At 33.1% G+C, this 15305-nt stretch overlaps 1 protein-coding gene and 1 long non-coding RNA gene across 4 annotated transcripts in view; both read right to left on the minus strand.

The window, feature by feature from the left end:
- TSC22D1 (TSC22 domain family member 1) overlaps positions 1 to 15305 on the minus strand; it is a 123831-nt gene that overhangs the window by 89145 nt on the left and 19381 nt on the right. The window lies entirely within an intron of this gene.
- LOC128057715 (uncharacterized) lies at positions 2514 to 5645 on the minus strand. 2 transcript variants are annotated; one of them, XR_008200334.1, is made up of 3 exons: positions 5500 to 5645; positions 4182 to 4328; positions 2514 to 3282 (listed from the first exon to the last, which is right to left on the minus strand). It is a non-coding gene; the product is annotated as an uncharacterized LOC128057715 (long non-coding RNA). The 2 variants fall into 2 exon arrangements; XR_008200333.1 differs by having other exon boundaries at positions 4182 to 4341.

Raw genomic sequence — 15305 nt, forward strand, 5'->3', positions numbered from 1 at the left:
CTTTTTTAAATGGGAAATTAAAATATCTGAATTTTTAAAATCAAGAAATTGCATCTAGGCACTGACATTTTGCTCAAGTGTTTCAATAAAGCAAAATCAAGTAAGATTTATGGATATATTTACAATAAGCTACAAGGTCAGTACTTGTAGTCACACTTCTTATTGACATTTATCTTCTTTAAAACAGAAGTTATTAAAATAAACTTTCTTTACTCAAATAAAGAAAACTATTTTATTTTATAGTTAGTCCTACAAATCATAGTGAAACAATAAACCTAGTTCTTATACCTCAAACATAAAGCCATGTTCAATATTCATAAACATTTTTATTTTGAAGCTACTGATAGTGTAGGGAAGAGTTCATGTAATGAAAATTATTTTTAAAATTCTCATTTCACCACTATTTTTACAGTATGTCTGAAATTTCTAGTGTAATGCTTTTATTTAACACTCCCTGTCCTACATCTTTTAAATACACATAGTTAAGTCTTTTAAATTCTTTTGTACTCAAGGAAATATAGCCTCCCATCTTCCATAGAAATACATTTTGTCTGTGAATCTTTCAATAGCTTTAATTCTAAAAACAAAATTTTATCCACAGTATTTTTACTCATCTTTTCCAAATTACTAGACTAATAAAGCCAAGAATTTTAGCTCCTCTCCCATACCCTAACTACAGTAGCTACTCTAAATCATAATTTCCTTTTATAATTCTTTTTTTCAGAGTATAATTTCTTTAGAGAGCCAAATTAGGTCATTTTAATCCACAAGTTGTCATTAACTAAACTTATTTGTCACCTAGGAACCCACCATAAAGTTTTTTAAGTTTAGCAGTCTGCTTACAAATTTTCATCAATCCAAAAGGGAAATCTCCTCTTGTTTCTAGCAGACTCTTCATAGAAAAGTAAATTGTTCTAATGGCTCTAATTAAGTTTATGTAGATAGAAAGACAAGAATCATAAAAACCAAATTTTATCCTTTCCCATGTTCTCTTGATAAAAGAAAAGAAACTCTGTAATTGTTAAGATTTTCCCTTCTACAACTACTTGTTCAAGTAGAATACCAAAATGTAAAATACCTTCTTCTCCTATTAACAGTATCCACTAATAGAATAGTTCTCCAATAAGTCATTATTCTCAAATATTCTTTTTCTGACTTGAAGAACTGTCTTCTGTATGCAATTTTCTAAGGGTCTATGTTTAGCAAGATCTCACTTTAAAAGACTTGAGCGTATTACTCCTGATATTTCCAATATTAACTCAAGAGTTTTAATGGTTTGCAAAATCGATATACGAAAATGGCATCTAAAAAAATCCAATTCTGGAAACAAAGCTAAGGTGAAGCTAATCAGTAAAGTGCAAAAACAAGACTAAATAGATCATCTATTTCCTTAATTTGGCACTGTGTGACCCAATGAAAAGTCATTTTAATTCAACAGTTTAAATCATTTTTTTCTCAAAAAAGTTTAAGACATACAAGGATATATATTCAGAAATACTTAGAGGAAGACACATAAAATTAAAATACATTTTAAAATACTGTTATAGTTTCCATTTTCTACTCCTGAAAGAAAAATAAGGCATTTATCAGTAAGTGCATTTTTTTCATGGAGAAAATATTTATTAGTTTTTCAAATGATCACATAATACAAATGTTACACAATTAGTCATTCTAGAAAAAATTAGCTTATATTAATATTCATAAAATAAACACTGAAAAATATAGGACTGCATATTGTGACATGAAATATTTTAAAATCTGAAAGAGAATGAATCAAAATAAAAGTTTAAACAAATCAGTTCACATTAATATACATGAAGTTTCACTCTTAAATAGCTTTCAGTGGCATGAGATGAATAGAAATGCACTTACATTTCTTTTGCACACTTTAAGGAACAAAGCTAAAATTTAATCAAAGCATGAGATGAATGGGATTAAGAGACTAAATCATTTCTCTTCAAAACTGAAACAAAAGGCCATAAACTGGCCTTCAGGTCCCTGAGTTCTTTCTAAAATGTTGAGTAGTTGTTTTTTAATTTATATGTGCTTGTAAAAACTATCTTATTAACTTTTAACAAAAGCAAATCAAAAGTAAAAAGTTGTAATCGTTTATGGAAATTCAGAGCTCTCCTGGGAAATTTTAGCTCAAACTGATCTTTTAAACTTACTTTTAAGTACCATATACACAAAAGTTTATGTATAATTAATGAGGGGAAAATGGGTCCCACACATAGCCAACAAAGACTAAAGGCCAGGTTATAACCTAGCAAGTGTGGTTTCTAAAGCCTCTTAAGATTCCTAAAACAGTTAGATGCTTCCACAGTGTTATCTCTAGAATTTCTATTCTTAAAAGTTTAAACCAAATAAACTGGCAGCATCGAGTAACTTTAAAAAACCTCTATAGTAGCTTTCAACTGATTAGTTTAATAGATACTAAAAAGAGAAATAAAACATTTTGATAGCTACTTCCATCAATTTATCAAATCCATAGTTTGGATAACTTTCTTGCAACACTTAATTCACACACAGAGGCTTATTCTACTACTACTACTTGCCTTTGCTCTATAAAATACCTCTTTGTTTCAGTATCATTCAACTTTAGAATGCCTGCAAACGGAGAATAATACCTCAAGTTTAACAGGTATTTACTTTGAAAGACTTAACTTAGAAGGTGCCTCTACTTCTATACTGGAATCTGTTGATTGGACAAGAATAAGGCTCAAGGCTAGAAAAAGATAAACCAAAAAAGTACATTCTAATATTAAAAGTAATTTAGGAATAATTAAGATTTTCACCCTTTACTTCCTAGTTCTCTTCAGTGTTGGGCAACAAAAGGCAAGTTTCATTAAGTTTTCTGGGTCTCTGAGACTACCAAAAAATCTGCCTGCTTCATTAGGGTGATTTTCAATCCCACAAATCTTTTAAGTGAAACAGACAGAGAGCTGTTTTTTTAAAGAAAGGAGTCTCTCATGCTTCCTCTAGTTCAGTCTTCTGAATAGAAAGGAATAGTTTCATGGTCATGTAAGGTTCCAATCTGAAAAAATTACGTCATTATTTGAGCCTTTCCATTTCCAGATCAAGAGTACACCAGAGAAAATCTCAAAGTTTATCAATGACAAGATCAGGTGGCTCTCTCATCCTTGTGTCTTCTAGATATAGTGCATGGCTCCGTTCACCACTGCCTTCCAAACTGCAGTTGCTGCATGTGTGACAGATATCATCCATGAAGGCTCTGCTAGAGTTCCTTTGGCTGAAGGAGGATGTTTACCAGTTGAAAGAAATCTGGGCAATTAGAGAACAAATAAACCGGTCTCCCATTATCAAGATACCTGGAGTCACAGAAGGAATCCACCAAGGAAAAAATGAAAACTTGCCAAAGGCACCAAAGTTCACGTTCTACCCACTATAGATGATAAGAACTTCTAAAATCAAATCCTACCCTTGGCATCAAAGATACTAACAGAAAACTGTATTAATGCCATGGGGAAAATCTAGGACAAGGTTCTTTTGCCACAAATAACATTATTCCTAGGGACTGGAAAACTACTTGTGAGTACATTTAACAAAGCTTTCAGGGATAGTATCTCCTGAAACATATTCATTTGTTTGTATCGTATTAAAGAATGAAGCCTAAATTTGACAGTAAAACCATAATGGTACTATCATTGCATCTTGTTAAAGATCTACCGGATATGAAGTCCTAAAGTTCAACATAGGAAAACAGACCAAAAAGTTCTCACTAATAGGGTAGGATAACACCTGGACATAAGATATGTATATCAGGAAAATTCAGATGTCCAGTTTGCCCAAAGACAAAATACAGAAACTTCTTAAATAGTGGAATATAAAAGAACACTGAGAAGTACACTACTACCAGTAAAGGTTAAAATGCGCCAATATTTCCTTTAAAAAATTCCTGTGGACTACACAGGCATTCACCAAATCAGTGCCCCCAAATCAGCCACTGCTTTAATTATCTGGAGAGAAAATTAAATACATCTTAAGTCTCTTTTCTGAAAGGGCACTAGTTAGCATTCTTAGAAAAACAAACAGACTGCAGCCCCACTTGGTTCTTCTATGAACCCAGGGAGTAAACAACAGAATTATATGGGCAATGGAAGAACACTCCAGTCTATAAATAAACCCAAGTAAATAATGGAAAGCACCCACTTGTTTATTACCCTTTCCCAACTCTCTCCAGAAGCTGGATATTCTGCCTCCAAAGGTTCAGTGGAGAAAGTGGACCCCTGACGTCAAAAGCTCTCCGTGGTCTTGGCTGTATCTGTGGTTCTAGGATCACTCCTTGCACCTCTGGTAGGAGAGAAGCACTGAAATAGAGAGCTGAATATAGATTTAAGAAAAAACTCTTATTAAGAAATTACATTCTCTGGTCATTGAGCTTGTAATGACTTATCCTCAGGACAAAAAGGGGCTGCCTCTGGGCACACATTCTTCCATGCCTTCTTAATTTGAATTTTAGAAGCCTTTCACCAGGAATGATTAATTCCTCAGTAACTACTAAGAAGGGAACTAGCTTGGTCTAAGTCATAACACAGGGTGTGACAAACCACTCAATGTCAAGTGGAAGACCAAATACAAAAATGATAAATTAGGACTGGTAAACAAGATCATAAGTGTCTTAAAGGGACAGGCAAAGGCACTTGACCTCAGATATATTAAAGGAGGAGTCCCAATTAATTCTGCTGTCAAAGAGAAGACGATGGATTGAAAAGCAGAAATAGAATAATCAAGCATATTAACAGGAATACCACTAAACCTTGGGAATTGCCTTAAGAAGCGGAATTTGTTCTCAATTTTTTAATTCTTCAGTAATTTAAAGAATTAATCAGACTACAGTCCCTTATTATAGCAATATAAAAATAAACCTGAATTTTATCAAGCTATGCCTACTGTCAATGAAGAAGATTTATTCTTCAAGCACTCATCCTTTAAAGTGGGAGGGCAGAATAGTGGACATAGGCAATACGGACTAGAAGTCCTTTTCAAACACATGATCATTTGGTTTGGGGTCAAGAAGGACCAGGAACTAATCATTAATGGCTTCAATGCAGAAATTAAAGTAGTTAAGATATACCCAAATAATAGATGATGATAAAGATACTGGAAAATAGTTCACTTTATTATAGAAATAAGGTGAACAAGAGAAGGAAGTTCAAAGCACATAGTATCTGATCAAGGAAAGGCTGAAAGGAGAATAAGATAGGCAGATATATAATATTTAAAGTTAGAGGGACTGCAGGATATATTTTAACAGTGGAAAACAGATCAATTGTATTCTGTGGTACAGAGTGATACATCCCTATTAAATTTCAGATCTTATTCTAAATAGAAAGGTGCTGTATGCTCCTACTGTATGGAACATGGGCAGTCACTGTCCGACTTCAGGGACATGTTGTATTTAGGGATAAATTAAGAAAAAGTGCTATCAAATAATTTCTCTCTCTCTCACCCCAACTGGTCATCACAAGGGTTCCTTACCTGGTAGTGGAACGAGGACTGCGCTCTCTTGTTCTCTATCAATCAACTCACAAAGGTTATAGGTTCAGCACTAAGAAGGTAGCAACCAACCAAAGTTAGTTTTAATGCCTTCACTTCCTTCTGGCTCTGCCGGCCAGTTTGGAAAAATGCCAACAGCTGAAAAGGAATGGTTATTCCATTACCTAACAACAATTAGAGTAAAAAAAAATTTTTTTAAGCCTGAAGATGAAGGAATGAGGTAATAACCCTTTGGTACCTTAGGAACATATTCAATTCTGTACAAGTGAGAAATAAAAATGGTTCAGATTTAGAAAACCTAAAAATTTAACCATCAAATCTATAATTTCCAAAATTTAAAGAAATGAAAAAAGAAGTAAAAGGAAGTCAAGGGGGTGAAACTGTCATCTAACAAGATATCAAATAAATAACTACAACAGTATTTTATGAGTTTATATGGCAGCTATCTTTTCATTTCAAATTTCCAACAGACTTTAAATCCCAGGGTCTTTAAACAGTATTTTACAGTAAAATCACATTAGGAGGAATGTGAGGGATAACAAGAGGAAAAGAGCACCAAAAGATCTGAATATTCAGTCTCTCAAAAAAAACAAAATCTAAATAGGTATTTTCAAAGGTCAAAAATCACAAATAGATTAACAAAGTATTCCACAGCTGGAGTTCTTAAGGAGTGGCTCTTTAACAGCTGAGAAAGGCTTAAAACTGATACATCAGAGGTATCTCATTTGTTTACAGTGGACCTATACCATGGAAACAGGTATGACAAAATCACTTTTTAAATTATTAAACAATCAGCCTCTACCCTTTTCTAATCAATTTTCTTGACAAGTTATTTTTCATATCTAATAGTATTTCAATATTAATCATGAAAATTTAAAGACTCCCAAATGAATGAGAGCTAAGTAAAACTTAACTAAGATACAGTTTAAAATATATTCAGAAACTATAAAGATATGATTTTCCAAATTTCTTAGTTTTTCTTCATTTTATAAATACTAATCAGTAGTATAGCAATATACCTGATTGAAAATACATGCAAAAAGGAAAAATTCCATTATGGAAAAAATTTACTCAGGGAATTCCATTATGGAAAAAAATTACTCAATTCTAAATTTAAATTTAGAAGCCCACTTCACTTTGAAAATGAGAAACAACTCCCGAGAAATCATTATCTTGCTCAGATTAATAATGGTCTAAATTTACAGTTTCTCCTTAAGTAGGAACTCCAAATCCTTGAATTACCAGGCCCCACAGAATATATAAATTAAAAAGGCAACAAACTTAGATTTAAAACCACCCAATATCCTTAGGTTAAGTTATAGGGCAAGTTAAATAAGAGAGCTGGCTGGGGAAATAGATCCACTTATGCAATTCTCCTAAGTCAGATTACTTTCAAGGTATCACCTCTCTATTTTGCTTAAAGTATGCCAAAACTTGTGGATTCAACATATTCATACTCAAAAATGAACTAAACAGATTTCCTTAAATAGGAATTATTTGAATCACTGGGGAGAACTGTATCTCTCTTGCTTCAGGAATTAATTTATGAAGACTATGGATTGATAATCACTTACACAGAAAAATGTAAAGGCACTTTCAAAATGAGACCATTATTCAAACAACAAAGAATAGCCTTTGCAAGACTACTACTGATTGAGGCTCACAAGAAAGACACAGTAGGACCTAACCTAATTCTGTTTTAATAGACAGCATTCAATGTGATGTTTCAAGAGGGAAAAAAGAAATTACTCCGCTTCAGGATTTACAGTTCAACCAGTAAAGAAGAAATTCCAAACCAAAGCTAAGAAAATCAGCAATGCTGAAATGTCACAAAAGAACTCAAACAAGGAGGCAGAAGGTCTATTCATCTATCATTTTAGTATTTTCCATTATTAAAGTTTAAAGATTCTTACTGAATATTAAGTTACATTCAAATTGGAAACAACCTAAGTATTTTATATATAAATAGTACTCTTAAGAAACTCTCCTGAAATGTACAGACTATTTGCAATATTTGTTCTCAATACTAAATTACTAAATAAGCATATAATATTTATTAGGTCTAACCATTTCTAATATCAATGAAAAGAGAGAAAGATTCACCAAATCATTTTTAAGCAATGAAATAGAAGGTAACACATTTCTACGAAGACTATGATTTCTATTCTCTTGTGTCATAGAAGACTAATTTAAGTCTAAATTATAAATTTACAGATAATTCATAAAACAAAACATCTAAGAGTCACATGGTGGCTCAGATGGTAAAGCGTCTACCTACAATGCGGGAGACACGGGTTCGATCCCTGGGTTGGGAAGATCCCCTGGAGAAGGAAATGGCAACACACTCCAGTACTCTTGTCTGGAAAATCCCATGGACAGAGGAGCCTGGTAGGCTACAGTCCATGGGGTCGCAAAGAGTCGGACACGACTGAGCAACTTCACTTTCACTCTAAACTGGGAACGTGACACAGAAATATCTTCTTCTTTTTTCATTTATTCTTACTAGTTCTAAGGCATTTCTGGAAAGAATAAGAATTTCCCACAAATCCCTTCACATGTCCAAATCAGGCCCAACTGGCATTAAGAAGAAAATGAAAGAACATCTTTAAGAGAAGCAGTGAGTCTTTGCAACTCCAGCCCCTATACACACTTGAGTTAAATAAATTCAGTCAAGGTTTTATAAATGAATGAAGCCCATTGGTCAAAAAACAAAAAGTTAAGGAGAACTCTGTCAAGCAGCTGATGTCTAAAGTTAGGCTTTTTTATCCTAAAGGGAATAAAAATCATCATAAGTATGAGTTTCATGGATTCTCTTTTTTTTTTTTTTGCGGGGGGGGGGGGGTGTCCATCAGCTTCTAGGGTTAATTTCTACGTATGATCAATCACCTGAAACTTCACAGGTATTATCCTGAGGTGACACAAATTTTACCTAAATTATAAGACCCATTATAAATTTTCTAATGTTCTTTTCCAGATCAAAACTAGTAAGAAAACAAACTGGATATTGCCAAAACATCCAATTTCACTTTTAAATTTTAAAAAGTGAGAGATCTTGTCAAAAAGGCAGACAGACAGACAAAGCCCAGCTTCCTAAGAATTAGTTAGCCACAGTATTGTGTTGTATCTGGAGGAAAAGGCGGTATCCCCCATCCAAGTACTAATGATGCCTGACCCTGCTTAGCTTCCGAGAAAAGGTTATAGCTAAACCACAACCCTGTATATATTATCAAAGGGGATACACCCTATAAATACTAAAATAAGAAAGAAAGCCTGGAAATTGAGGAACATAGAGCATGGAAAGCAATAACCTAACAGAGAAGAAAATATAATGAGAAAGAAACCTATTAGATTATTTTAAGACTCTAACCAAATTCCAAGATTTATCAATATATTTTTTTCTTCATCCTTTTGGAAAAGATACTAATCCCAAAATTTGGGGCTCAAGTTTCTCTATTTTTAGGTTTAAATATTAAGTATTTGTTAAAAGAGAGAAAAGCAATAGCTAATCCAACTGTGTCTTCAGGTTCTACTAGCTATAAGGTAGGAAAGTAAAAAAGGTTAAAAAAAAGAAAAAGAAAAGAAAATGTGCAATATATTTTTAGAGCAGTTAATGCACTATAGAATGACAGATAAAAGGCAATCCCAAAACTATATATCAACTATAAAAAAAGTCAAATTCAGAGTCAAGCTGCATTTAAAAAGGCAACTTCAGGGTCAAGACAACTAAACACAGAAACATTTAAATTTACCACTGCCTCCTTTAAATGAAAAAGGCTTCTATATTTCAAAAAAAGAAAACCTTAGTGAAAGTAATTTTATGTTAAAATTAATGGAAATATGATGAGAAACAATACTGACACAGTATTAAAATATCTCCCACAAGACACTTATTATTTACATCAGAAAAAAGTAAATTAATAGTGTAGAAACCTGACAGACACTTCCTTAGCCAAATTAACTTTTATCACCACCAGTAACAGGACAAATCGGTACCACGTACCTCCTGATACAATATACTGATAAGGACATAACATCACTTCGGTGGAATCTTTTCCAAAAATGTTTAATTCTCAATCTGATTATGAAAGAACATCAGACACACAAGTTAGAAAATAGTCTAACCAACCAGTACTCTTCAAAAATGTCATGGTTACAAAAGGCAAAGAGAATGAAGAACAAGCCCAGACTGAAGAAGATTAAACAGACATGACAATTAAATACACTGTGAAATTCTAGATAGGATCCTGGACCAAAACAAGGTCATTTAATGGAATATGATCAAAATGCAAATAAACTTACAGATGGTTAGTATTAACTCCTGATGTCTACATTTGTTCTACAAATATTAGCAAAAGCTGGGTGAATTCTATGTACTATTTCTGCAACTTTTGGTAGACCTAAGTTTGTTTTAAAATAAAATTTAAAAATATGAAATAAAACAAAAGGTTCTGAATAATTTGACATAAAGTGCACTCCAATCTTTCTTTAAAAACTAACTCTAGTAGAAATAACAGCATTAATGTTCTGTACTAACATCAGAATACTAATCAGATAGTGATAGTCTTGCTTATGCTTTTTAATTTTTTTGATAAACAGTTCTATAGAGAGAACTCTGATTTGGAAGAAATCAGAGATAAAAAAAATCTACAAACAGAGAAACTGAATTATGTTTATGTTAAACTAGCATGGAAATGAACTTTGGACTAAAGCAAGCATACAGGAGTAATTGGCTAAAAAACAAAGTCTTCAGATTTTGAGTTACTACATGGGAATTTTTATTCCTCCATAATAAAAAATGCAAGGAATAAAAATTTGTGCTCATTTTCTTTAAAATTTCCATAAGAAAGTATAGTGCCATAAATATCCCTCTTACAATTTTTTTTTCCTAAAAATCAAATTACAAAATTCTCAATAAACGTTCACTTAAAAAATCAGTTACAAGTAAATATTAGTAACCTGTTTGTTTTTTTAACAGTTATGGAGAGCTTAGTATACAGCAACATAGTACGCATTTTATACATATGGCCTCACTCAACCTCACAACTCAATGACATATAATACAATCATCACAAGTTTACTGAGAAGAAACTAAGGCACAAAGCAGTAAAGTTAACTCATCTAAGATCACAAATCTAGTAAGTTGGAGACTAGGAAACAGAGAACCAATTTGTCTCCAAGATCCTGAGTTTTAACTAATTTTATACTTTTCCAAATTATATTACTTTGATTACCAATATTTGTTTTTAAAATACTTGGAATGTGATAAAATGCTAGAATAAATGCTTTAAGTAGAACGGAAATTTTCTCCTATTTGTTTTGCCATTTCTACCAACCCAGGCAAGTCTGCCAAGGCAAAAAGACTTAGAAATAAAGTATAGCAAAACTCGGTATCAGCACCATAAATAATCTAGAAACAGATGTTTCTACAGAACCTAAAAGGCCTGTATCTAAAATCTGTTGAAATGGTAATTCAAAATTCTTCTCATCTTCAAAGGATCTCCAAAAAAGCAAGATGCAGAATTTTAATTTCTAGTTTATATGTCACATGTATCTATTAACCTGCCTAACAAATATATAAGACAGCCTCTTAAATGTATAAAAATCTCATAAAAAGTTCAATGAGTTTAATTATCTTAATGTACTTTAAACGTTATATTTAAGTCAATAAATATAAACATTAAATTAATAAACATTATATTAAGTCATCACTTATGAGCAATGTAAGAATAATGATCTAGCAGTAACAACTGGATTTTATTCTCTACTAATTCAGAGCTCAATTCTGCTACTTAGAGAACAGTCTTTCATTTGTTAGCATATATAATATTTTGTATGGCTGTTGTAGCTGTCCTAAATTTTAATGTATTTTAAAAATTATTTACAGATGGCTTTCATTATTTCTACTCAAATTCTTCTGTATATAAAAACAAGATCAAAGGAAGGTCATTCCCTTCCTCATTCCAATGAAATCTAATAAAAATCAACATATCTATTTGTGAGTATGATATGAGAAGCACTCAGTAGTTTATACAAGAACAAGATGCTTTCAAATTCCTTATCAACAAAGCGAGGAAGGTTTTTTAAAAGACTGGAGAATTATTTCATTATAAATAACACCTTTAATTTACTCTTATATAACTTGTCTGGCCATTGAGCCTGCAGTGACAGAAAGGAGTCATAGATGGTATCCTGAACTTCCAGGCTCATATCAGTCAGTAAACAATCAGAAATTAAGAAAGCCCAAGTTTGCCAAATACTCATGAGGTATTTAATACCTACACAGTAATGAAACTACAAACCAGGAAAATAAAGAATGCCCAACCTGATATGCTATACTAAATTTATATTCTGGGAAAAAAAAAAAAAACATTAATCCAGATATTTTACCAACCATTCACAGCTTTCACAGACAATCCTACTTTTCAAACATTTTAGAAATAAGATTTTATAGTCATGATCCAGGTCGTGAAAATGAAAATACTGCCAGAAAAGAAAATGGTGAAATGGTATCAAAGGAAAAGAACATCATTACCATCAAATCAACTTTAGAAATGTGATTTGACATAAAAGAGATACATGAAGTTTAGTTAATACCATGTGGATTATCCATACAACTTTCTAAGTGAAAGTGAAGTCTCTCAGTTGTGTCTGACTCTTAGCGACCCCATGGACTGCAGCCCACCAGGCTCCTCCATCCATGGGATTTTCCAGGCAAGAGTACTGGAGTGAGGTGCCATTGCCTTCTCCAACAAGTTTCTAAAGGCCACCCCAAATCTTGGATGAAGGCCTTGTAAGTGCCACTATTACCACAACTCAAGTTTTCAGTTTAGTCAGTGAGAAAACAACAAATGTGAATATAACTTCTTCAAGAAATAAAATTCTTGTATACCCCTTCACATGTTTAAATAAGGCACTTCTTTAAGTTTTATTCAGAATACCAGATTATAGTGTTTGAGTTGGAAAATCTTTTTCTATTCCTCCTTCAAAACTTGAATCAAGTCTGATAAATACAGACAGTACTTTAAAAATTCTGACTTCCTGCTGTTTTATGGTGGTCTATCGTCAAAAGTTATTCCCAAAAAAGCCAGAAAATACCTTAATCTACCAACACATCTTCAGGAACATCTCCAATATCCATTCTTTTCACCTCTTTGATAAATCTTTTAGTCTCCAAAAGACTTCCATTATTCTCAGAACTTGACATCTTTTTTGGTACTACTTATTCCATTGCTGAAATAAATGTTTAACACATGAAATAGATAAATGGGAGTGCAAATGTTTATTGGGTCCTTTACTTTGTTAGCAATGTCAAGTTTTAACTCTAAAACCTAAGAAAAACAAAGTAAAGTAAGTAAAATGTCCTATGTTTTACTAACTGAAGCACAGAACAAATTCTGATTAGCGTCCCTATCTCTGAGTTCATGGAGTTAACTAGTTTTTTCTCTCCTATTACAGATTTCCCCTAGGAATATGCTACCTCATATGAGGCCCATCCTTAAGGTCTGCAAACCATTTACAACGACAGGGCCAATTAAATGAGGCTGCAAAGATGTCAGCCTGTACTTTTCACAATATGTTCTGAAGCTTCTGCCAGATGGTATATATACTTGGTATATACTTTCACATGACAACAATTATACTTTTATTTCTAATATAAATCAAATACTTAAGAGAAAACAAGGTGGTATAGCAGAAAAAGAACCGCTCACATAGAATAAATGAAGGGACGGGATGCACTTGAAGCCTGCCATCACTTAGCTATACGACCCAGAATATTCCTCACATGTAAAATGAAACAGATCAACATTTCCCAAAGTATGTTCCAAAAAACACAGGGTCTACAAGACACTAATAGGTGCTATATGTTCAAATGAGTCGGAGTCAAGAAATAAAACTGTCTTCCTTCTACAGAATCTCTGTCTTCAATAAATTAAAATACAATGTCAGTCTCCAAGATGTATACAACAAAAAGCATTCTCCCCCAAATTCCAGGGCTCTAGAACATTTTTCTTTTTACTTGAAGAACCAGCATTCCCAAAACATTAGTTTTGAAACTTTTAAACTAGATTTCAAAATCCAGTTCAATGAATCTCTGAAACTTAGAAACCAGGTACTGACTCATTATCTTATTTAAAATAAACTGATTAATTCCATTCATTCTAAGCAGATAAATCTTCAGTTCCATATGGGACTGAGTATGGAACAGATGGTCTTCAGGACATTACGCCCGTCTAAAACAATCTTACAGCGAAAAAGTTTCAGAACCATTTGATTAGGGAAATGGTTTCATTTTTGGAGTATCAACAATCTGCCACATGACACTACATTCCTTCTACATATTCCCTGCCCCCATTAAGAAAGAGGGAAGTATGCTTTTAACAACTTTTATTTCCATGAGTTCCAGAACTCTGAAGCACTTCTCCAATAGTCAAGCTACAGTCCAAGCACCCTGGGATTCAGCAAAAGAATTAATTGCGATGCTTTCATTATAAATCACTTTTCTCTTATGTATCTGGAATGGTGATACTAGATATACTCTTAAGAGAATTGAGAAGGGATTCACTCCTCCTGCATGCATTAATTCTCTAATGGAGCTCCAGGTGAGAAAGGTTACCAAAAAATGTCACAAAGGTACAGCATCACTTGTTTCTAAGGCTGTAGTATGAAGAAAGTCTCTAAACACACAGACAAGTTTGTAATTTCAATTTACAGTAGGTAAGAAAGGAATCATTCTTATCTGGCACAGTAAGAGCAGCAGCTACCGTTTACCGAACAAAGACGTGCACTTGCTGCACTACACTGTCTCCTTTAATCCTCCCAGTAACAGTGCAAGGGCAGCTAGTACTCCCATTTAACAGGTACAGAATTTGGGCTTACAAGCACATTTACAAAGGTCAGACAATGAAGAGATAGCATAAACAAGATTAGACACCTGATCTGAGGCCAAGGATAATGCTCGTTAAACTCCACCTCATTATGCTCTATGCTCATTAGTCTACAGCCTAGATTAATCAACCTGTGTGAACAGAAGAGCTGTCATGCACATCACATGCAGAATAACTAAGCATAATTTAACATGGAATAAGTCAGAAGATGTACAAGATTTTAGGATATTTCTTCGGGGTACAAGACAAAGCTGTTCAAGACCAAAATCATGTCTTTTTCCCTTTGCATCCTTAGTAATGTTTGCTCAGTGTGAACGTATGTGTATAACAAGCATTTAATAAATATTTCATAAATAAATAAATCACCACAAATATCAAGAAAGAACAGAAATATGATAAATATAAAAAGACTTCTGGGCTAACAGACAATTGCTTAAACTGCTTATTTTTCTAAAATACTTCATACAGCTAAAAACTATCACCAGATCGTCCTCTTGCCTGACCATCCCTTTTACTGGCCTTTCTACTTTTGTCCGCCCCCCTTTTCATGTTTTGAACCTCTAACTCAACCATTTGTATTAACTGCATTTAAGTTATATATTCATAACACAACCAGGTTTTTGCTAAGCTGATGTGTTCACTTTTTTTTTTTTTTTGCATATGGATCAATTTCTTAACAAGCTAACTGAAGCTACTGGCAGATTCTCATGAGCTAAGAATCTGAATGTAACTAGAGACATACCTAAACTTTTATATAAATAAAAAACAAAGTGAGTCTGTTAGCCTATCTATTTCAGAAGGGTAACCTCACTGATAATTTTCTCTTTTTCAATGTGACTGCTTCAAGGATTGGGAAGAGTGGCAAATTTAGGCTCTTGAAAGCGTATCAATAAGCAAAATGTC

This window comes from Budorcas taxicolor, chromosome 12, assembly GCF_023091745.1.
Source record: "Budorcas taxicolor isolate Tak-1 chromosome 12, Takin1.1, whole genome shotgun sequence".
Lineage (NCBI taxonomy): Eukaryota > Metazoa > Chordata > Mammalia > Artiodactyla > Bovidae > Budorcas > Budorcas taxicolor.